The sequence below is a fragment of the Anolis sagrei genome, chromosome 4, assembly GCF_037176765.1.
Source record: "Anolis sagrei isolate rAnoSag1 chromosome 4, rAnoSag1.mat, whole genome shotgun sequence".
Classification (NCBI taxonomy): domain Eukaryota; kingdom Metazoa; phylum Chordata; class Lepidosauria; order Squamata; family Dactyloidae; genus Anolis; species Anolis sagrei.
The window spans coordinates 191,018,023-191,040,853 of NC_090024.1; the positions used below are offsets into that span (position 1 = coordinate 191,018,023).

Genomic DNA, 22,831 nt, shown 5'->3' on the forward strand with positions numbered 1-22,831 from the left:
TCAGAGAAAACTAGTTCTGCTAGTTTGCAGTAAAAGCCAGCTGTGCATAATGCTCACCAGTTGGTTCCTGTGACATCACAATCCTTTATCTCCTTCCAGTGCAACACAAGATTAATCAATCAGAAGAGCATGCACACCTTAATTTCTTTATAAGATAATCCTTCTGAACAGAGGTATGTAATATGGGAGGGAGGAATAGAAGGATGGACAAAACTGATGAACCAATCAGCACTACAAATACTAGCAAGTATCTGTTTCTGTCAATTATATCACAAAGGCCACAAGGAAGGGGAGCCGAGCTGGCTATGTGGGAATTAAAATCTGTTATAAACAATTTTACAAAAGCATTGCATCCTTTCCGATTTGTGGAAGGTGACTTTTACATTCTTGGAATATGTTGTTTATTGTTACGAGTATGAACTGTTACACAAAATGTCTTCCAAGACTATGGGAGCACCTACACTGTAGAAATAATCCAGTTTGACACTGCTTTAACTGACATCTATATAAATAAAAATGTAATGTTCGTTTGTGGGATTAACAGAACTCAAAAACCACTGGGGGAATTGACACCAAATTTGGACACGATATACCTAACAACCCAATGTATGTCCTTCACTCAAAAAAACAAAACAAAAAACAATGAAAACAAAAAGCAGAAACGACTTCTAAACTGCATGTCCACAATGGAGAAACTGCATGCCTACAAAGAGACCCATGGCCACACCCCCTCCTTCTCACAGGGAAACAGCCAGCGGTTAAAGCATTAGGTTTTAGAAGTGAGGAAGAAAAGGAGGACGACGGTGGATGGGCTCCTAAAGTCCCTCCTTCGCCAACAGAAGCAGCAGCCTTCTTCCTCTTGGCTGCCCCCCTCCCTTTCATCGCCTCCTCTTCCTCCAAGATGCCCTGGTGGAAGCAGCAGGCAGGAGGGAGGGAGGAGGGGAGAGAGACTATTCTCTTCTTCGCAAACTCTTTCTTGCCTCCCTCCCTTCACTGCAGGAAGGAGGAAAGAAAAAAAGAGGCAGAAACAAGTTTTATTTTTGAATTCTCCCATTCCTCTGCATCCTGCTCCCTTCTTCCTCCTCCAATTCCTTCTTCCTTTCCTCCCTCTTCTTCTCTCTCATTTCTGTAGATCCTTCTGCTTTCTTTTTCAACTCCTTCCTTTCTGTCAGTTTGAGCTAATCGGCTGTCTCCGGCAACACGCGCACACATTTAACACACACTCTCTCTTTCCTATTAACATCCAGACCGGGAGGTAGCTGCCTCTGCCACACTCCACCTCACTCCTTCTCTCCCTCATCCCTTCCCTTCTTTCCTCCCTCCCTTTCTTTCCTTTTCTTCCTTCCTTTCTTTCTCCTTCCTTTCCTTCTTTCCCTTCTTCCCTTTCAACCTATCCCTCCTTCCTTCTTCCTTTCCTTCCTCCCTTCCTTCCCTTTCTTCATTTCCTTCCTCCCTTCTTCCTTTCCTTCTTTCTATGTAAGATATAAATACAATATTTTATATATTGTTATATAGATTACTATATAATATGTTACTATTATACATTACTATATAATAAAGAGTGCTGGGGTCTCACCAAGCTACAACTAAGGATTCCATAGCATTGAGCCGGGGCAATTAAAGTGATGGCAGACAGCATTAATGCTACAATGTAGATGTGCCCTTAGTCTGTATCAGAATGCAAAGAGATATTGTAGCACCTTTGAGACTGAGAGAAAGAGGTAGGTAGGTAGCATAAGCTTTTGTAGAGTTAAGGAATGCACATGTTATGTATAAAATGAATATTGAACAGATAGGTAAAAAAAATGCAAAGCTGCAAAAATTACAGAGAAACCATCTTCCTACAAGACAATAATATTACAGGAAATAGTCCCAAACACTAACTTTCCAGGAAAACACATCTGAACTTCACATTTAAAACACAAATAGAAGACTGTCACAATATTATTGTGGTATTCCAATATAGATCTTGCCACCCTAATTCAGGGAAGACTACAGCTGGATTACAAATCATCCTTTGCACCATGACTGTTAATCTGGTCCTTTGAGGGGAATGATCCATCCTGAACATCAGGCACATCCGTCCTGTGTACTTGTTTTAACAAACTAAAATGGCTTTGCTTTTGAACTCTGTCCCCTTTTCATGCCACCAAGAAAAAGTGATGGTCATGGAAACATTTTAATCTATTTCATTTTCAGGTGCTTCACTCATTTATAAAGAAATGATAAACAAACCATCTGATGGAACAGACTTTAGACCCGTCGCAAACTAGGCTCCTGCGGGAGCAAACCTTGCCAGCACATCCCTGACGTCATGAGACTCCGCCTCTCGTCCCACCCCTTTCTCAGCCTCTTTCTCCGTGCCAGAGTGGTTTTTCCTCTGCTACGGCAGCATTGCCAGCATACTCTCTCAGTTGAATTCTGCCAACTGAGAGAGTACGCTGGCAATGCTGCCCTAGCAAAGGAAAAACCACTCTGGCATGGAGAAAGAGGCTGAGAAAGGGGTGGGGGCGAGAGGCGCAGCCTCATGACGTCAGGGACGTGCTGGCAAGGCTTGCTCCCGCAGGAGCCTAGTTTGCGGCGGCTCTAAGACCCGTTGCAAACTAGCCTCCTGCGGGAGCAAACTGTGCTAGCACGTCCATGACGTCATAAGACTGCGCCTCTCTCCCCGCCCCTTTCTCCGCCTCTTTCTCCGTGCCAGAGTGGTTTTTCCTTTGCTAGGGCAGCATTGCCAGTGTACTCTCGTTGTTGGCAGAATTCAACAACGAGAGTACGCTGGCAATGCTGCCCTAGCAAAGGAAAGACTGCTCTGGCACGGAGAAAGAGGCGGAGAAAGGGGCGGGGAGAGAGGCGTGGACGTGCTAGCATAGTTTGCTCCCGCAGGAGGCTAGTTTGCAACAGCTCTAAGGATGCTAAATAACTGCATCAGTTTTATAACTCAATTTTTTGCATGTTGTAAGTACATGAGTGTTTATGAGAGAATACTGCAATGTTAATTTATAATATATTGCTGTTGTGTTTTTACATGTTTTATTAAGTTATGTATGCATGTATTTATTTGTTGGCATTGAATACTTGCCTTTAATACTGTAAGCCGTGCTGAGTCCGAGGGAGAGGTGGTGGGATACAAATAAAGTTGTTTATTATTATTCTTATTATTATTATTGACACAAAAGCACAGTATGTCACAGCAAACGAGATCTATATGCTGGATTTCGTATCACAAAATCACAAGTCGAACACTTCCCAAGCGTCTAGGACTGTGTGATGTATTTTCGAATGATGCGCACAGATCCAAGTAAGGTGGCCTTTTGCAGTTGACAGATCTTGATTTTGTCAATGTTTATTGTTTCCAAATGCCGGCTGAGATCTTTTGGCACGGTACCCAGTGTGCCGATGACCACTGGGAGCACCTGTACTGGTTTATGCCAGAGCCTTTGCAGTTCGATTTTGAGGTCTTGATAGCGGCTGAGTTTTTCTTGTTGTTTTTCCTCAATGCAACTGTCACCTGGAATGGCAACATCAATAATCCAGACTTTTTTCTTTTCCACAATCATGATGTCTGGTGTATTGTGTTCCAAAACTTTGTCAGTCTGGATTTGAAAGTCCCACAGTATTTTTGCATGTTCATTTTCCATGACCTTTCCGGGTTTATGATCCCACCAATTCTTTACTGCTGTCAGGAGGTACTTGTGACATAAGTTCCAGTGAATCATCTGGGCCACAGAGTTGTGCCTCTGTTTGTAGTCCGTCTGTGTGATTTTCTCGCAATAGCTGAGGATATGGTCCATGGTTGCATCAGCTTCCTTGCACAGTCTGCATTTTGGGTCATCCGCTGATTTTTTGATCCTGGCCTTAATTGCATTGGTTCTGATGGCTTGCTCCTGGGCTGCAAGAATCAGGCCTTCTATCTCCTTCTTCAGTGTTCCATTCGTGAGCCATAACCAGGTCTTCTCCCTGTCAACTTTTCCATCAATTTTGTCAAGGAACTGCCCATGCAATGCTTTGTTGTGCCAGCTGTCAGCTCTGGTTTGGAGTGCAGTTTTCTTGTACTGACTTTTTGTCTGCTGTGCTTTGAGAAGTTTCCAATTATTGACTTCAATCAAAGCAGGTTCTCGGCTTTCCTTTGCATATTCTGCAAGGGTGTGTTTTTCTTCTTCAACTGCTTGTTTTACTTGTAAAATCCTCTGCCACCAGACTTTCTAGGCAGATAGAGCAGGTAGCATCACTGCGAGGATGTAGTGAATTATGAATGATCATGAGTTTTCTTGTTTTTCTGTCCAAATTGTCCAGTTCTGCCTGCATCCAGTTTATGATGCCAGCAGTATATCTTATGATAGGTATGGCCCAGGTGTTTATAGCCTTGATGGTATTGCCTCCACTGAGCTTGCTTTTGAGAATTTTTGAGAATAATAATAATAATTATTATTATTATTATTATTCACCCCCGAACTTGAAACAAGAACTTAAAATATTTTTAAACCTTTACTGCTTCCCATAAGTAGGAGGCTTATGACCAAGACAAACTAATCTGAATCTAATTCATAGCAGAAGGGCAGAATATAAACCGAATGACTAGTAGCGTGAGAGTCAGTGACAATGCTGAAAACATGGAATCAATTCTGAGTTCACTCAGGGAAAACCACTGGGTGACCTTAACACATTCTTTAAGCCTCAGAAGGTAAAGAAAAAAAACCCTCTTAAAAATCTTGCCAAGAAAACCTCATGACAGAGCTTCACCTTAAGGTCATTATACATCAGGAATTATCTGAAGGTACACAACAACAACAACAACAACAACAACAACAACAACAACACACTGGATCTCAAGCTATGCATATAAGGCTGCAATGTGTGAGGAAGAAATGCAAATAAAACCAAACTGTTATATAATATCCTGATTAAAGTAGCATAATGTTGAAAAATTAAAGGCAATCAGCATATGGAACAAGTAATGCAACTTAACATCAGGATTTCTTTAAGGGAAAAGAAAGCACTTCTAGAGATCAGCTATCCTGCAACCCTGACCTTCAGCTGGATGATTAAGGGAGTGTTCCCAGCTTGGAATAGGACTTGGCAGAAACTCTGTTACCTTGACTGCATCTAGGAACCAGCTGGAGTGAAAGGATACTCACTGCATTTCTCTCTCTCATTTGGATTTTATTTTTAAAAAGTGTACCTGATATACAAAAATAGCCTTTATAAGTATTTGGAAATGTACAAAAAAGGAAGTACTTCTTTTACATATGGAACTAATTTCCTAACAAACTGTCCCAGAGAATAAACTCTCTGTGACAGACTTTGTATGATAATGCGCAGACATAAAATACACACTTGCACACATACTACTGATAACTCAATCCTAACCATATTTATACTTCATATGATATTAAATAGATCTACAAAACCATACAGTTAATTGCAATGCATGAAGACACACTGTACTAGATACCAAAATCTGGTCCATATTTGATCTGATATGTTAGACGGTGATAGTAGCTTGATAAAAGGTAGAATACAAAAACCAAATAAATCATTTATTTTTATGGATCACTGTACACTGGCAAGCCAGAAACAGTAATGATAAGTAATCCTCAGATGTCATACAAACCTGTGACAGGACTTATTACTTGATTAGTTTGCAGAATCACAACAATTTCAAACTACGTGGTTTTAAAATTCACTCTTTATTGTGCAATTGTATTAGACATGACACTGAAGGGCTTGGCAAACAAAATGCTTTAATGACCTGCCTTTTTTAAAAAAAACTGAAAAACTATTTTCAGGTTCTGTTGGAACTGGAATAGAGAATCTATAGGGATCACAGACGCTGTTCCTTTGCAGAAGCCTGGAGAACAAAGCACTAGTGAAACAGAAATGCAAACCAGATTTCATTTTTAGATTATGCATATAGCATTTCTGATCACATGTCACTTCTCAAGTAATCTGAATGTTCACTATTAGAAGTACTTCAAGAAAGCTTTCCACATACATTGACATTTTTGTTAAAAAACAAAACAAAAAAAGGATCAGAACTTCAAACATTTGTGGTTTTCTTTTTCACAGCATGAACTGTATGTCTGAGGGTAAATGAAGCTGTAGGGCAATATTTCTCAATGGGATCTAAAGCCACCCAATGAAACAGATGCAAGGCGGCACTTCTTGGGTGAGTAAAAGTTGATCTAAGAGGTCATATTTCTAATTTGTTATGATTTCTCAGCTGATATCCTATGTAAGTCATATACAGAAGGATTCAGAATAGATGGAAAAATTATAATTGCAGTTAAATAAAAACAATGAATTCCTACATCCATCACCTCCTCCCTACAAAGCAAGACATTTGGTATGATAGCATTAATTTTTCATGGTTTATTGTTCAGTATATATTAACAATCATGACCAATACAATACATAGAGACAGTGTGCAAAAACATGCCTTGCTTCTCCATTCACTACACAATTATTGTGAATTAAGTGTATCACTACAGAACTGTATGTTCCTCTGCAGTACTCTAGACTGTTCTAAAGCAAATACTCCGTGTAAGTGTGATCTAAAGCAAATACTCAGGATTGTGTGTATTGATGTGGCTCTCAGAGATCACAAAGCACTTCAAATGCTGTAAATTTGCATCCTAGAACATGCTCCTGGGTCCTCAGCAATGTTTCTACAGCACACATCAAAACGGAAGAATTTAATTAAATTTAAAAACTACGTTGAAGAACTCAATTTCAAGATTTTTTGTCTATATGAATACTATAATGTATGTAGTAATTTACAAACAATTTAAAGACACAATTGAAGACCCATCTCTTCTGGGAAGCCTAACCGGTCAATTTTAAGTTGTAAATTTTAATCTGCATTTTATCAGTGGATTTTAACTTGCATTTTAATAGTGTTTTATCTACTGTTTTAATGATGTTGTATCCTGGCTCGAGTTGCAGGGAGAGGCCTGGTAAAAAAGTAATTATTATATTATAACATTATTATATTTTAAGAAATTTACAAATGTATCTCATTTTACAGAATTATCTACATACTTTTCTTTTAAAAAATCAACTATCACAGATCTTATATTGGCCATGGTATGGTATTTGTCAAGATTCTTTTTCCTTTTTCAGACAAATTAGGTCTCAAACAGACTGTCTCAAATGTTTCTATTTTTTGTTTTACTTTAATTGTGCTTGCATATTCACAGGTTTGAATATAATCATTTCTTAAAATATTCTAGATTTCCCTCCCTTTTACATATCTTTTCTCTTCCACTAAGCACATGTCACATCCAGTCTCATGCAATATTTCAGAAACTGATTTTCTTCCATTTCCAGGGGGCCTTTATATAAATTTAGTAGACTTTATATAGAGAGCTTTAGCAATGTGCTATTTAAGCACCAGAGTAATTTTGTTTTAGTACTACCAATCCTCTTTCTCTTACTTGATCTCTAATTATCTGCATCCCAGAAACAATATACGGTAGCTTTATTTACTTGGAAGCCATGAATACATGACAAGAAAAATAGGCGAGAAACGCATGTTTCAAATAAGTTTTGTGAAAGACTGTAGTTGAAAATTACTTCACAACAGCAAATGGTATTGGCATCCTAAAGATAATGTATTTCATAAGCAAAGCAAAATAAGATGTTTAACTTTAGAGAATATAATTCAGATGGTCTAATATACCGGGCTGTGCTACTTGCTATAATGTTAATAGAATATCCTCTCCATTTTTTCTGTTTTGATGTTATGAATAATTTCACAAATAATTATAAAATATTCTCTAGTCATTTCAGTAGTGGTCAAACATCAGTCTTGAAACTAAACATATCTTGCATAAGACAGTGGGTTGCCACTTTTTTCTGTCCTGGCTTCTAAGCTTTGGAACAGCACGGCATATACTGTAGAATATAAACACATAAAACCCTTTAGGTGCTTTATCTCCACAGCAGGATTAGCTTTATGTGATTGATCTCCATTTGTCAATCTGCTTGCTACACAAGCAAAGCTACCAAAAAACCTGATAACCCAGAAATAAGTAGTTTTGAAAATATAGTGCAAGCAGCAGAACGTTACATGACATGGACACTGGATTTTTTTTTCTTTTGCTGAAAAGGGATATTTTTTTCTTTTTAAAAACCTACAGTAAGTTATGTGAAAAATGCATCGTTTTCTTAAAAGAATAAAAGTAAGCTCAGATTTATAATATGCATCAAATGTATGGAGATTCGACATGGTGTAAGGTGGCAGAATGAAAGAGGCCTCATGGGCCATCCAGCCCAATCCCCTGCAATGCAGGAGAAGCGCGAACTACCCCCAACAGATGGACATCCAGTTTCAATTTAAAAGTCTCCAAAGAAGGCGCTTCCACTACACTCCAAAGCACAGTTCCACTGTTTAACAGTTCTTATAGTCTGGAATTTCTTCCTAATGTTGAGATGGAATCCCCTTTCCTGTAATTGGAACTCGCTGCTCCAAATCCTAGTGGTGGACTAGGACCTAGGAAGTAAAAAAATTATGACTTCCTAGGTCTATTGGGAAGACAATAGAGAGACTCTCTCAGCCTTAGAGAAGGCACTAGCAAGCTCTCTCTGAACAAAAGTTGGCAAGAAAGTTGCCACATGTAGGGACCAGTAAGGACCTAAATGTCCTAAAGACAATAGACTCTTTCTGGTCTTGATGAGCCCTGGTTAGTACTGAAATAGGAGACTATTGTAGTTATTGTTGCAGAAGTTCTGGCATGTGGCCCATGAGGTCTCCTTTGATTCTATGATTCTATGTTAAAATTATATTCAAATATTTCCTTTCTACTGCAAAACAGAAAGTATTGGGATATGAAAATCCCTCTACACTGTACAACCCTGCTGGTGCCTTCCAATCTTGGGGGATCTATTAGAACAAATTTGGCGAATTGAAGGAAGAAGACTAACTGAAGACTAAAGACCTCTCTTCAAGTAGGATTAGCTTTAGCTTATAGTCAGATTCTAAGAATACTTTAAAGGAAGACAGATTTTAACATTTAGCTAACAAATTGATTGACCTACAACAGCAGAAGTTTCTCGCCTTGTTTCTGCACTTTAAAGTTAGCATTATCAAGTGAGAATTGCTGTAAGTAATAACATGCAAGGATGTTATACACTAATTTTCCATTTCTTATTACATTTAGTCTACCTCAAGATACCTCAAAGTTATTTTTTTAAAAACAAGGTACAAGCATTATTCAGTATACAGCAAGTATTCAAACAATAGTTAATTTTTTCACTCAGTCATCACTAAGGCCCTCATCCCATTTAAGACAGAAAGCAGGATCGTCTTCTTCCTTTGTTTTTAAGAAAAACTGATAATATATTCACCCCATCACAAATGATGTACTTTGTCAGTTTCTACACAAATCTTCCACGTTCTGAGCTGTCACATGGCAAGTGTATTCCCTGCCCATTCAGCATTATTTTTATATAAAAAAAGAGAAACATTGCAGATATTAGACATATGCACTTAATCTAAAGTCCAATTTAATACGTTTTAATTCTTCCAGGGCTTTGAGGAAGACCATCCCTGATATATCCAATTACTGACAGTCCCCAAATTATGAACATGACAGGTTTTATAGATTTGTTCTTACGTTGAATTTGTATGCAAGTCAGAAGAGGTGCTTTTTAAAAATTTAACTACAGATAGAGAGATAGATAGATAGATAGATAGATATACAAACATACATACAAACTCTGGATAGCATAGGAAAGGGTTATCACCCTTGTGGTGTCTGTTTTGCTGTCTGTGCCCTATTCAGAAGATTCCACCTCACTTTCTTTCCCTGTGATAATTGGATTTTGAAAAATTTGGCTTGTTGTGGAAATAAGGATTGGTGAGAAAACTTCAGTGGACACACCTTTTCCCCATGATAACTCTTTCAAAAATGAATTTCTCTTCCTAGGGGTAGATTTCTTACTTCCTATTGTTTCACTCCCATTCTTAACTGTGAGTTGTTTGTAAGTCAGCTGTTTGTAACTCAGGAACTGCCTGTATTTATACTACAAAAAGGAAAAAAGAATAAGTAACATGCTATGTCAAAATTGGGACATCCCTGGTCTAAAAAATGTGGGAAATACAGCTAAAGCAAACTGGTTATATATCAATATTACACAATTCCTGAAGAATAAATTACTTTTAAAATTACTGTAAGAGTTTCATGCAAGAGGATTAATGGCAAGAAAAGAAGCACTGAGACAGATTTTGAGACTGTTCACAAGAACACTCACTCTTTAATGTCACTACAATGATCTAAAATGGGGAATCTGCAGTTTCCTAGATATAGATATTATTTTCTAGTTAATATTTGATTTTATATTATACTTAGTTCAAAATACTAGCTACTAGAACATTAAAAACATTTAACATCCAGTTTTGTGCATCCAGAGAGCAAAAATCAGAACAGGAACCTTAACTCTTCATGTTTACATTTCAAACAGAACTATGGATGTTAGACATAATTTAAACACTGATTTGCTACTACCTCACATTCAAGGCTTTTCCTGCTTAAGAAGTGTGGAAAACTGTGGGACAGCAACAGAATCTACTGCCATGAAAACCTAATTACACACTCCATAGGATACTTATACTATGAAAATGTCTATGTGAAACTGTTAAAATTATTACTAAATTTAAAACCCTGCAATATGTATGGATTATTAAAACAGTGACTCAGGTGAATTCAGCCAGTAAATGGTTCAGCTGAACAGCACAATAGCATGCAAACTGATCTGAAATAGATACACCAATGCATGACGAATACAAACACAGTTGTTCAAGTGAACAGCACATTTGTAGGGCATGTTTGACTCAGCAGTGTTGACAAATTTGTGTATTATTGGGTAGAAACAAATTCCTGTACAGCCTTCCCTCCACATTCATAGTTTGGCTTTTATACATTTGGTTATTCCCAGACTTGATTTTAAAAATGTTCTCTCTAGGATTCCCTAGGTCCTCCAGTGTGACTCTATGGTCAGTTCCCACCAGTCATGCTAGAGGACCTAGAGATTTCTAGGAAGAAGATTTATTTGGGAATCTCTAAGTCCCTCAATGTAATTCTGTGTTCACTTCCAAAGGAATTTTCCCAAAGAGTTGTTCTTGAAGACCTAGAAATTCCTAGAGAGGTGCTCTTCCATTTTAAAAAAATGGTTGCTGACTATACGAGCAAGATTTCTTATGTCCACTTGTGTCTAGCTACAATATAAGCATGAAATAAGTACATTGGGCGAGACTACGGTATTGGATGAAGGCATAAACAAAATTGGGAGAATCTCTATTGCTAAGTTAATCCTATAATTTTATCTAGAATAACAATATCTTTTCATTTTTCAATTGTTTTTGTTGAAATCTTTCCTGCCAGTATGTGCACATCTTCGTATGAATAAAGCTAGCCCGAGAAAGAAACTTATATAGATTATGTTTACGCATTTACATATTTTGAAATATTATTCATATTTTACCTCTAACATAATTTGGGGGATATTATACATCCTCTTTTTGGTAGACATATGCCCCTTTTTCAAGGCTAACATGTTTATCCAAGAAAAGGTGTCGCCACTGAAGCTTTATCACCTATCCTTGTTTCCACAACAAGCCAAATTTTTCAAAATCTAATTATCATCGGGACAGAAAGTGAGGTGAAATCTTCAGAACAGGGGCACACAGAGGAAAACAAACACCACAGGGATGTTAATTCTTCTATATGCTATCTGAAGTGCTCTGTCTCTCTCTCTATATATATTTGGCTGTAGTTACACTTTTAAAATATACCTGTTCTGACTTACATACAAATTCAACTTCAGAACAAACCTACATAATCTATCTTGTTCGTAACTTGGGGGACTGCCTGTATAATCAATCTGTCTGTTTTGTCACAAGGCAGGTAAATCACAACTACAGCAAGAAAATAGTACTCTCAGTTGGGGTTTATTCCATGGTATCATCCCTAGTCTCTTGTTCTCCCACAAGAGACATTTTGGAATACATTTGTAGTAACACAAGAAAACTATTATTACCTGCTTTCCTATTATAATTCTACTTGGAATTTCATCTTGAAAGTTTAATTCCAGTTTAATGATGGTTTTGAGTCGTTGAGGTGGTCCATAGGCATGCTATGAGTACGGCTTAGGCACCCTTTGCTTCTCAGTGATTGGAGAAGGAGTGGAAACTTCAATCTGATTTCCTTTCAATTAAAAGGTTTTTTTTCCTCCATGGAAAAAAATCCATTTGTAAATGATCCCTCTGGGGCTTGTCACAAAAGCCAAGAAGGGAAACGTTTGCTGACTGCCTCCCTCACCCCTCCTTTTCCAACCGAGTAGCCAATTTCCTGATTCTCTCTCTTATTCCCTCTCCCTTTTTCTCTTGCACAGCCATATAACCCAGAATATCAAAGCAGATAATCCACAATGAGTTCGCACTGCCATATAATCCAGTTCAATGTGGATTTTATACAGCTGTATGGAAGAGGCCTCAGACTCACCACGCAGAGGGGAATTTGAGTCTTATAGATAAAACAGCATTTATTCATTATTCTGTATGTGTACCAAACTAAGAAAAGTGGCGATACTGGGTGAGCAGTGCCAAATGCGGTATGTGATTAGGTCTTAACACAAATGAAGGGCATAATACTGGAAAGATTTTAAAGATGTGACGGGGAAGAAAGCAGTCCTGATTGCATAACGCTTTTGAAAACAACACTATTTGAGAGGAGAAGAGTCTTGTATGATAAAGACCCATGAAACAAAATGAAACAGATACAGAGAATATTCGATTGGGATATTATCCTATTAGGGAAGATTAAGACTGAAGCTTGTGAATTTAACAACACTCTGCACTGATGGCACTCTGAGTGGCAAGAGAAAGAAAGGGGAATGTTGGCAACAGAAACTCTGGTGAGAAAGGAGCTACTGCATCATATCGTGTTTTCACCTTCTTAGGACCATTCATTCATCATGCCTTTCACGGCCCCCAGCTCTCTTTTTAATCACCTTGATAGGTATCCTTTCTGTCACCATACCTCACAAGATTGTTTGGGGAACCTAATGTGCTGGAAGAGGCACAAGAGATACACTTCTAGACCAAGGCTGTGTTGGGATATTGTTGGTATTATTAAATAATACATTAAAAACTTATTTGAATATAATTAAGATTAGAAATATTTTCAGTAGCAACGCCGAGACATGAGAGAATCCTCCCACAGGGTGGTAACACATCCAGGCGTCCCCTGGGCAACGTATCTGAAGACGGCCAATCTCTCACACCAGAAGTGACTTGTAGCTTCTCAAGTCGCTTCTGACACAATAAAAAAAAATTAGCAATGATCATAACTTATCTACTGTTGGTATTTAAAGTGAGTCATCTTAATGACTGATAGCTTGAACTAGTAAGTCAATAAATGTGTTCCCCTTTACTTTTCAAAATATAATAACCCTGCAAAACTAATTAATACATTTTACAGTTAAGTAGTATGTCATGGTGGTAAAAAGAAAACCTAGTGTGATCCTCTCTGTACCACAAGTTCTCAGTTAGAATGTCCACTACATCAGCCACTACAACTGCCACTAAACCCACCATGCTTGAGATTCTGCTTTCAACACATCCTCAAATGCATGAGAATAAATGCTAAAATATTAAATCTAATGACTGGCAGCTGGTGCACACAACTGGCCTGAAGAGGGCTAAGGGCTATCATTCACTGCCTTTTCAAGTACTTATAATGTACCCAGAAGCTTATGTAAAAAAGCGTACACCACATAGCCAACTAAAAAGAAAAAGGCATGACAAAACCTGGCATAGCCAAGAAGAAAATTCTGAAGAAATTCAAGTAAGAGGACAAATAATCCATAACAGTAAGACATTCAATCACAATCTATCACACACAGTAGCAGATGACTAAAATACTTCTTTACTCTTTTAACTTAGCAATATCTCTAAGTTAACGGATCATAAGTGGCAAGTGTCTGTTGTAGCTATTTTCATATAAATATACATTTCCCTTTTAATTCCACAGTCTTTTTAAAACGGCAACATACAAGTCCAATAATATACAAGCCAATATGTGATTAGTTCTGTAAACAAGACTAGGTCACATGAAATACGCATATAATTCCTTCACATTTTAGCAAATCTTATACACTGCATATACTTGTATATAAGTTGATATCATGTATAAGTCGAGGGCAGATTTTAGGCCAAACTATAGAATCTGTTATGACCTGCGGTTAAACTGAGAGTCATTTCATGAAGTGGGAAAAGCAGCAGCACCTCAAAGGGCCAGCCACTCCTGGCTACTGTTCCTGTGATTTTCTTGATGCAAGCACTAACCCTCCCCCCAAAAAAAACCCCAAAAAGCAACACCACAGTAGAAAGCATAGGGAGGATTGGACCTTTTAGGTTCTCCTGGGATGAGCTAAGCTCTTGCCTTTTGCCACTCTAATCAGAGAATGGGATGATTCCTTTTTTGATAACAGTTAAGGCGAAGCACTCACTACGACCCGTGGATAAATTGTCCCAAGTTTTTTGGGCTGAGTTTTTTACTAACATTTCTAGGCATATACAGGAGTATACACAGTACATTCAATCAATGTCTCACAAATGCCAGACTTTAAATAGCATTTTTATCAACTACTACAAACTTCGTCATTTACATTATAATGTATATTCACCTAGTGAAGAGTTAAAATCTGTTTCATAAAAATTATGACCTGAAACCTATGAAACATTGATATGTATCTGTCTTCAACAGGCCTTTCTAATTTTCTTTTGGGGAAAATCTGGTATCAACTACTACAACCTCCAGCTTTTTCCCAGTCTGGGAATATATAGGTCCCTGCTGCTCTAATTTTCCAATTAAACAGATTACATGTTTTGAAGTTGTTTCCATCATGTTTTGCAGTGGTTTTATAAATTTTAGAGCAATCCAAAAAGCTACTCTAAAAGTGGACCTGAGTGCTTGAAGAAGTTGTTCTGCTGAGATCCAAGGACTCTGCTTGCTTCACTTTTCTTTACCCAAACTAAACACACTATGGGCCTCCAAACCATGTTCTGTTTGTCATGACATTCAGTTCCTACACAACAAACCAGGGGTGTGTCAAGGGAAAAAGAAATCAGAATGCCAATTTATTACAGATGAGTATATCACAATAAACAAAATTACTGGTGGAATTACTGTTTAAACATTCCTGCTGCAAGGGGGAGTAATCAGAGAATGCAACAACGTGTTGTTTGTCCCTGATCAGCGAGGGGTTTTTTGGGAGGTGGGGTGAGGCGTGGGCTGGGCTTATAGTATTAGATTTTACATTAATCTTGTACTGAAAAATCTTTGCTCTAGTTAGTGGTGCCCGCAATCAAGTATTCCCCATGTTGAGTAATAACTGGGAGATTGGAGAATATTTAAGGGTATATCTTTCCCAAAAGTACAGAGGTTTTAGTCCTACATTTCCCACTCTCTTTTTCATACTCAGAGCTCACAAATCACTAGATTTCCAAAGCTTGGCAAATGCCTTAAAACAATATCCAATTCATTCAAAATACATTGCTATGAGTGCCAAGTTATACCTGGTGGTGGAATTGCCGCTTTGCCAAATAACTGCCCCTTTGGAACAGTAACAACTCATCTAGTTTCTCCACTGAATCGAATATCAAGTGTATATGGAGAGCAGACAATTTCACCCAGAAAAATGACCTTGGTGGAAAGTGTTATACATTTTAAAAATGCAGTCCTAATTTATTTTCTCACCATCACTTTTTAAAGGGGGGGGGGGGATAGAAAAGGAGTCTTTCAATAATATCAGTTCAACTCTGCAATACAGTGTTTATGGATTGCTCCTAGCATTCCAGTCGAATTATTCAGAAAGCAATGAAATACATTCAGCAAGCTTAGTGATCAAGACAAGGCTCAAATAATCCAAGTTTCCTGGTAAATCCAACACTCAAAATAGATGAAATGTGTTCAGTTCTAGATAACAAACATTTCTTCCACAGATTTTAATATAATAAAATAAATTGCATAAAATATACGTTTGTTCTATGTATCCCCCCAAATCACTGTTTTCTACACAAAAATGTTGACCAGTTTTCCCACAACAGTACTCAACAAAATTCATTTGGGTACATTCAAGAACACATCAGAAAAATAGCCTTTCTTGCCTCTTCCTATCAACAGCATTCCCTTTTTTCCTGTTCCCTTTTACTATAAGAACTTTCCCCTTCAAAGACGTAACAGCTCAAATCATCTCAGGCTGGGCATAATAAATAAGCTCCTCCATAAGACAGAAGGGGAGGTATCTCCGCCTCCTTGATACTGTGCTCCTCCCCCCCCCCCCCCCCACTCTCCCTTCCCCAAGTCACCAGAGATGTATTGTTTCTGCCAGTTCCAGTCTTCTTATAACATATAAAACATGTCCATTGGTTTTTGGCCTTATTCCAGAAGCTTCCAATATCTTCCAGCATCCAACATCTCATCTACCCTCCAGGATCTTGAACATCAAAGAAACCTAACCAGTGATAACAACAGGTAATGCCAAGTACTTTATATAAATAAAGTAAGAAAAATAAAGTCGACAATTTTCATTGACAAAGTTGCAAAACAAAAGTGAAATGTGATGAACTGAAATTCTATAAAGAAAAATCAATGCTGCTGTCTTTAAACTTTAAATATTAATGAACCTTTGTAAAATAATGAAGCAGATCACCTGTTAGCAAAACTGCTAATGATTTAAGTTTTGTTGTCTATGTTTTATGTTACCAACAAATTACATGCAATTCTGTTTCATCTCCCATCATCAGTCTTTCGTGAAACCTGACAAAAGTGGTTTAATTTTGAAATCTACAGCCATGATGCTTCCTCTTTAAGAACTTAAAAGGAGATATAAAATATTTTCCTATTATCGATTAGTTCCTGTTAATTGCATATACGGAGTCTATTTTGGAATTATTTTTTCTAAGCCTCTAGAACTTTAGCATGAAATTTACATTTGTTTTAGAGGGGTTGAAAACTATCTTTGGTCCTATTAAACTTAGTTTAATGAAACGAAAGAAAAGTAGTAGGTTTCTCAAGAGGCTTAGGAATGAAACAGAATTAGAAATGCCTAACTTGGTACATCTGCCTTTATTTTCAACATCATTTACACACACACAAATCAGTTTAAAATTAAGGCATATCCTTGGCCCTTTTTCTATAACAATGTGATGGTGGAGAGAAAAGAGGAAAACTTCAAATAAATAAAACAAACAAGTTTTGCTTCCTTCTCTATAATGATCAAAGAATCAACATATTCTGAAACAAGAAGAAGCTCAGCATTTAGATCTTAAGTTTGCAGGTAACTGTTGGGACTGCCTATGTGATGTGTTATCACTATAAGATCATACACATCCAGTAAAACAACTACCTAACTCCCAAGAAAACAGGCTTAATTTTACTTAACAATTGGTAAATACCTAAATAAAAACATGTTTTAAAGCACAAAAATCTTCATACATTAATATATGCAACTTCCTTACAAAAATAAGAAGATAGGAGTAGGACTGTAACAAAATGATTATCTTTGTTAACCTACTAATTTTACATGTGAGAATTGTGTAACAACAGTGAGTTCAACAGCAGAGTGATAAACAGCATTTGCAAACTAGTTGTTGCAAAAGCTTGGTCCATGCTGTAAATATTCTTATTTGCTTGATTTCATTCTTGAAACAACTTACCCAGCATTGCTAAGCATGCTTAACAGCAATGAGTTAAAAAGCAACACCTTTTCTCAAACCAATTTTATATTAATGAGTATAACTCAAAGGCAAAATACCGTAGAATTCACAGATTATGGTTCAGAGCACGACATTTGAAAAAAGAAGCTAGAACCCACAATAATTGAAACAAATCACCTCGGCATCTTTCTCCTCACAAACAAAGAACAGCACACCACGGCTTAGCAACACCACCCTACTGCCCATCACTATTCTACGTCCTGTGCATGCTGCCTATACTAATACCCACAACAACACAACACAGTATTTCTCTGTAACATCCACTGCTTGTTGTGAAAAGTCCCTTCTTTCAACTCTTGCTGTTTCCAGGCATTAAGGGCCGCATTCGTTTCCTGCCAATTGATATGCACAGCCCTTGCTCTCTTTGCATTATCCTGCACAACCCATGTCTTAGAATCATGGAGTTGGAAGACATCACAAAGGGCCATCCAGTCCAGCCCACTGCTTTGCACGAAAATATCTGAAAGGATGTCATAAGGAAGAGGGAACAGGCTTGTTTTCTGCTGCTCTCGAGACTAAACTTGGAGCAATGGGGGGCAATTACAGGAAAGGAGATTCCACTTGAACATTAGGAAGAACTTCTTGACCGTGAGAGTTGTTCAACAGTGGAATTCTCTGCCTCAAACATGTGGTGGGGGCTCCTATCCAGGCTTTTAAGCAAAGGCCATCTGACGGAAGTGCTTTCATTGTGTTTTTCCTGCATGGCAGGGGGGTTGGACTGGATGGGCCATAGGGTCTCTTCCAGCTCTTTGATTCTAGGAAAACATAATCAAAACTTTCCTGACAGACAGCCTCTGTTTAAAATCCTCCAAAGAAGGAGCCTCCACCGCACTCCAATGTAGCATATCCCATTGTGCAACAGGAAGTTCTTGTTTATTTACTGTATTTATATACCGCCTTTCTCACCCCTGGGTGGACTTAACGCGGATTAGAACATACTAATAGTAAAAAATTCAATGCCAACATACAGTACACAGAGAAATCATAATAGCTAACTGCTACATAAAACTATGAACTTAAAATCAATTAAAACCATGTCTTCCTCATGTTTAAGCGGTATCTCTTTTCTTGCAGCTTGAATCCATTGCTCTGCTGTGTTCTAGTCTCCAAAACAGCAGAAAACAAGCTTACCCTCTTCCTCAATGTGAGGCCCTTTCAAATATTTAAACATGCCTATCGTGTGTCATCCCCCCTAACCTTCTCTTCTCTAGACTAAACATGTTTAGCTCCCTAAGTCACAGGGCTTCACTTCCTTTTATGATTTTACATTTACCTATAGAACAGGCATATGCAAACTTTGGCTCTCCCTCCATGTGTTTTGGACTTCAACTCCCACAATTCCCAACAGCCTAATGGCTATTAGGAATTATGAGAGTTGCAGCCCAAAACATCTGGAGAGATGGCTGAAGTTTGCCCATGCATGTTATAGAATCGTAAGTCTGAAATAGACTATTCTGACCTCATATCAAAGCACTCCTGACAGATGTCCATCTAGCCTCCTTCAACTTTAATTTCCATCTTCTTGCCAGCCCAGTGTTTTTGTCCACTTAAATCATCTTACATAGAGCTACTGTGAGCTTTCCGGGCTGTATGGCCATGTTTCTTTGTTGGGAGTTGTTAGCTGCCCCTGACTGATTCTTGTCTGGATTCCCCTTTTTGGGACTTGCTCTTTCTTTTACTGTTCTGATTTTAAAGTTTTGTAAAACTGGTAGCCAGATTTTGTTCATTTTCATGGCTTCCTGCTTTTTTGTTGAAATTGTCCATATGTTTGTGGATTTCAATGGCTTTTCTGTGTAGTCCGACATGGTAGTTGTTAGAGCGGTCCAACATTTTTGTGTTCTCCAACAACATGCTATTTCCAGGTTGGTTCATCAGGTGACCTGCTATAGCTGACTTCTCTGGTTGAATTAGTCTGCAGTGCCTTTCATGTTCCTTGATTCGTGTTTAGGCAACCTGGACACAGCATATTATTTGAGAACACAGAAATGCTGGACCACTCTAACAACCACCATGTCAGACTACACAGAGAAGCCATTGTGAAATTCACAAGCAAGTGAACAATTTCAACACAAAGGAGGAAACCATGAAAATGAACAAAATCTGGTTACTAGTATTTAAAAAACTCTAAAATTACACAGTAAATAAAGAGCAAGACTCAAAAAGCAGGGGAATTCCAGACAATAATAAATCAGGGCCAAATAATACCTCCCAACAAGTAATTCCCCCAGACAGGAAGCAGCCAGGCATTGAATCTGCAGGCCATTAAATGCTAATCAAGGTGGCAAATTACAAAATTCACACGTACCTAAAGCAGACGAGAGTTCTTTCTCCCACCCTGGACATCCCACAGATATATAAACCTCACTTACTTCGTTTCCAACAGACCCCTCAACCTCTGAAGATGCCTGCCATAGATGTGAGTAAAACGTCAAGAGAGAATGCTTCTGGAACATAGCCATACGGCCCGTAAAACTCACAGCAACCCATTGATTCTGGCCATGAAAGCCTTCGACAGCTCATCTTACATACTTTCTTGTTGGGTTACTGTAAGTTTTTTGGGCTCTATGGCCATGTTCCAGAAGCATTCTCTTCTGGCGTTTCGCCTGCATCTATGGCAGGCATTCTCAAAGGTTGTGAGATCTGTTGGAAACTAGGAAAATGCAGTTTATATATCTGTGGAATGTCCTGGGTGGGAGAAAGAAATTGTGTCTGTTGGAGGTAGGTGTGAAATGTACAGACCCCATTTTCCCAGTTTCCAACAGACCTCACAACCTCTGAGGATGCCTGCCATAGATGCAGGCGAAACATCAGGAGAGAATGCTTCTGGAACATGGCCACACAACCTGGAAAACTCACAGCAACCCATAGATTCTGGCCATGAAAGCCTTCAACAACTCATCTTACATACTTTCTTGTTGGATTGCTGTAAGTTTTTCGGCTGAACGGCTGTGTTTCGAAAGCATTCTCTCCTGTTTCTCCTGCATCTATGGCAGGCATCCTCAGAGGTTGTGAGGTCTGTTGGAAACTAGAAAAATGTGGTTTATATATCTGTGAAATATCCAGAGTGGGAGAAAGAACTCTTGTTTGCTGGAGGCAAGTGGGAATGTTGCAATTGGTCACCTTGATTAGCATTGAATGGCCTTGCAGCTTCAAAGCCTGTACCAGTGGTTCTCAATCTGGGGTCCCTAGATGTTTTTGGCCTACAGCTCCCAGAAATCCCTGCCAGTTTACCAGCTGCTAGGATTTCTGGAAGTTGAAGGCCAAAAACATCTGGGGACCCCAGGTTGAGAACTGGTGTAAACCCAACTTGCCTAGTTTCCAACAAACCTGACAACCTCTGATGATGCCTGCCATAGATGCAGGTGAAACATCAGGAGAGAATGGGTTGTTGTAGGTTTTTCCGGGCTATATGGCCATGTTCTGGAGGCAATTTTTCTCCTGACGTTTCGCCTGCATCTATGGCAAGCATCCTCAGAGGTAGTGAGGTCTGTTGGAAGTAGGAAAAATGGAATAGGAAAAAAAAGAAAAATTCCTACTTCCAACAGACCTCACTACCTTTGAGGATGCTTGCCATAGATGCAGGCGAAACGTCAGGCGTAAAATTGCCTCCAGAACATGGCCATATAGCCCGGAAAAACCTACAACAACCCAGTGATTCCGGCCATGAAAGCCTTCGACAATACATCAGGAGAGAATGCTATGCAGCCTGGAAAACTCACAGCAACCCATTGATTCCAACCATGAAAGCCTTCGACAACTCATCTTACATACTTTCTCGTTGTTTCTCTGCCTGAGCCCTCAGGATCTGTGGTCCACACACAGAGCGGGTTTAGGAGACATATCCCCAGCTGTGGAGGCACTGGAGGGTGCCCCAGCTCCACACAAGAGGCGAAGAGGGTCTCCAGCGTTCACAATGCAGCGGTGGGTCGGTCTGGGATGGTTCAGGCATCCTGACAAAACTCTCAGGAGGTCAGAGGTGGCTTCCTCTTTCTCTCTCTCTCTCTCCTCGCCAGGGCCAAAATGGGGCCCCCCTCTGCGCCTCGGCCCCGCGTTTCTCCAACGAAGGGAGCCACTGAGGACTTGGGGGTCGGGCTGGAGTCGGCCTGGCCCTCAGAAAGCCCCCTCAGGGCAGGCCCCGCCGGAAGACAAGAGCCCCAAAGGGGAGGAGCCCCCTTCCTGCCTCCCTCCCTCCTTCCCTCCCCAACTCGGGGGTCAGGGCCCCCTCCTCCTTCTCCCTCCAGCCCCCCGGGTCCCACGTGAGGCGCCCTTTCGCGCCCCACGAAAAGCTTTCCTTGTTACCCCCCCCTCCCTTCCCCGTCTTGGTTTTCAAATTTCGCGTTTGTGCCCCGAGAGAGTAAAGCCCCCCTCCCCTCCCCACCCCCGGCCCCTTTATTTACCGCCATCATCAGCACGCGCGAGCTGTCACCAAGCGCGAGACACCCCAACCGGTGCCTGACACGCCCCCCGCGGCCGCCATTGGCTCCGAGCCTCTCGCCTCCCCGAGCTCCCATTGGCCGAACCGCACGCCACACTAAGAAAGCCTCTCCTTCTCACCCTCCTTCTCCGGCGGCGGCGACTCGCTTACGCCATCAGCGCAAAGGCCTTTCTAAGGAAAGGGGTAAAAGAAAGAGCGGGAAACGGGAAACCTCTCTTGGATTTACGCAAGTGGCGCCGCCGTAGGGGCTCATTGCCTCAAAACCAGTTTGCGCGAGTTGCGTAACTAGGGAGAACGCGCTCGTTCTCTTGTTTAACCGAATGCAGGTTTTTACGGCATTTGCGGAGCTTGGTAAAATCCCAGTTTCTGATGAGGGGGGAATGTTAGCTCCGCCCCCCGCAGTTCGTGACGCGCGAAGGCTTTGTGAATCGAGGGGAGGGGGAGGCGGGTGAAGTTTGGTTGAATCACAGGAGGGTAAATAAGGATGTTTCGGAGACAAAGGGACTCTTAAAGGGGCAGAGACCCATTTCGGCAGACCGGCTGTCCGACCGCACGAGTTTCTTCAGCGCAGGCCTCAGGAGACGGCGCCGCCAAGAGAGAGGGCCGCGTGTCGCCTC

At 39.8% G+C, this 22,831-nt stretch overlaps 1 protein-coding gene across 3 annotated transcripts in view; it reads right to left on the reverse strand.

Annotated features, from left to right (window-relative positions):
- The window catches only part of USP49 (ubiquitin specific peptidase 49), a 54,216-nt gene extending 31,951 nt beyond the window's left edge, over positions 1 to 22,265 (reverse strand). For 2 of the 3 annotated variants that reach the window (XM_060773051.2, XM_060773053.2), the window contains exon 1: positions 22,177 to 22,265. The gene's annotated coding sequence lies outside the window, so the exon portion shown is untranslated. Of the gene's footprint in view, positions 1 to 21,550; positions 21,966 to 22,176 lie in introns of those variants that run through there. The other variant, XM_060773052.2, reaches the window with a different exon arrangement.
- Positions 22,266 to 22,831: the final 566 nt, after the last annotated feature.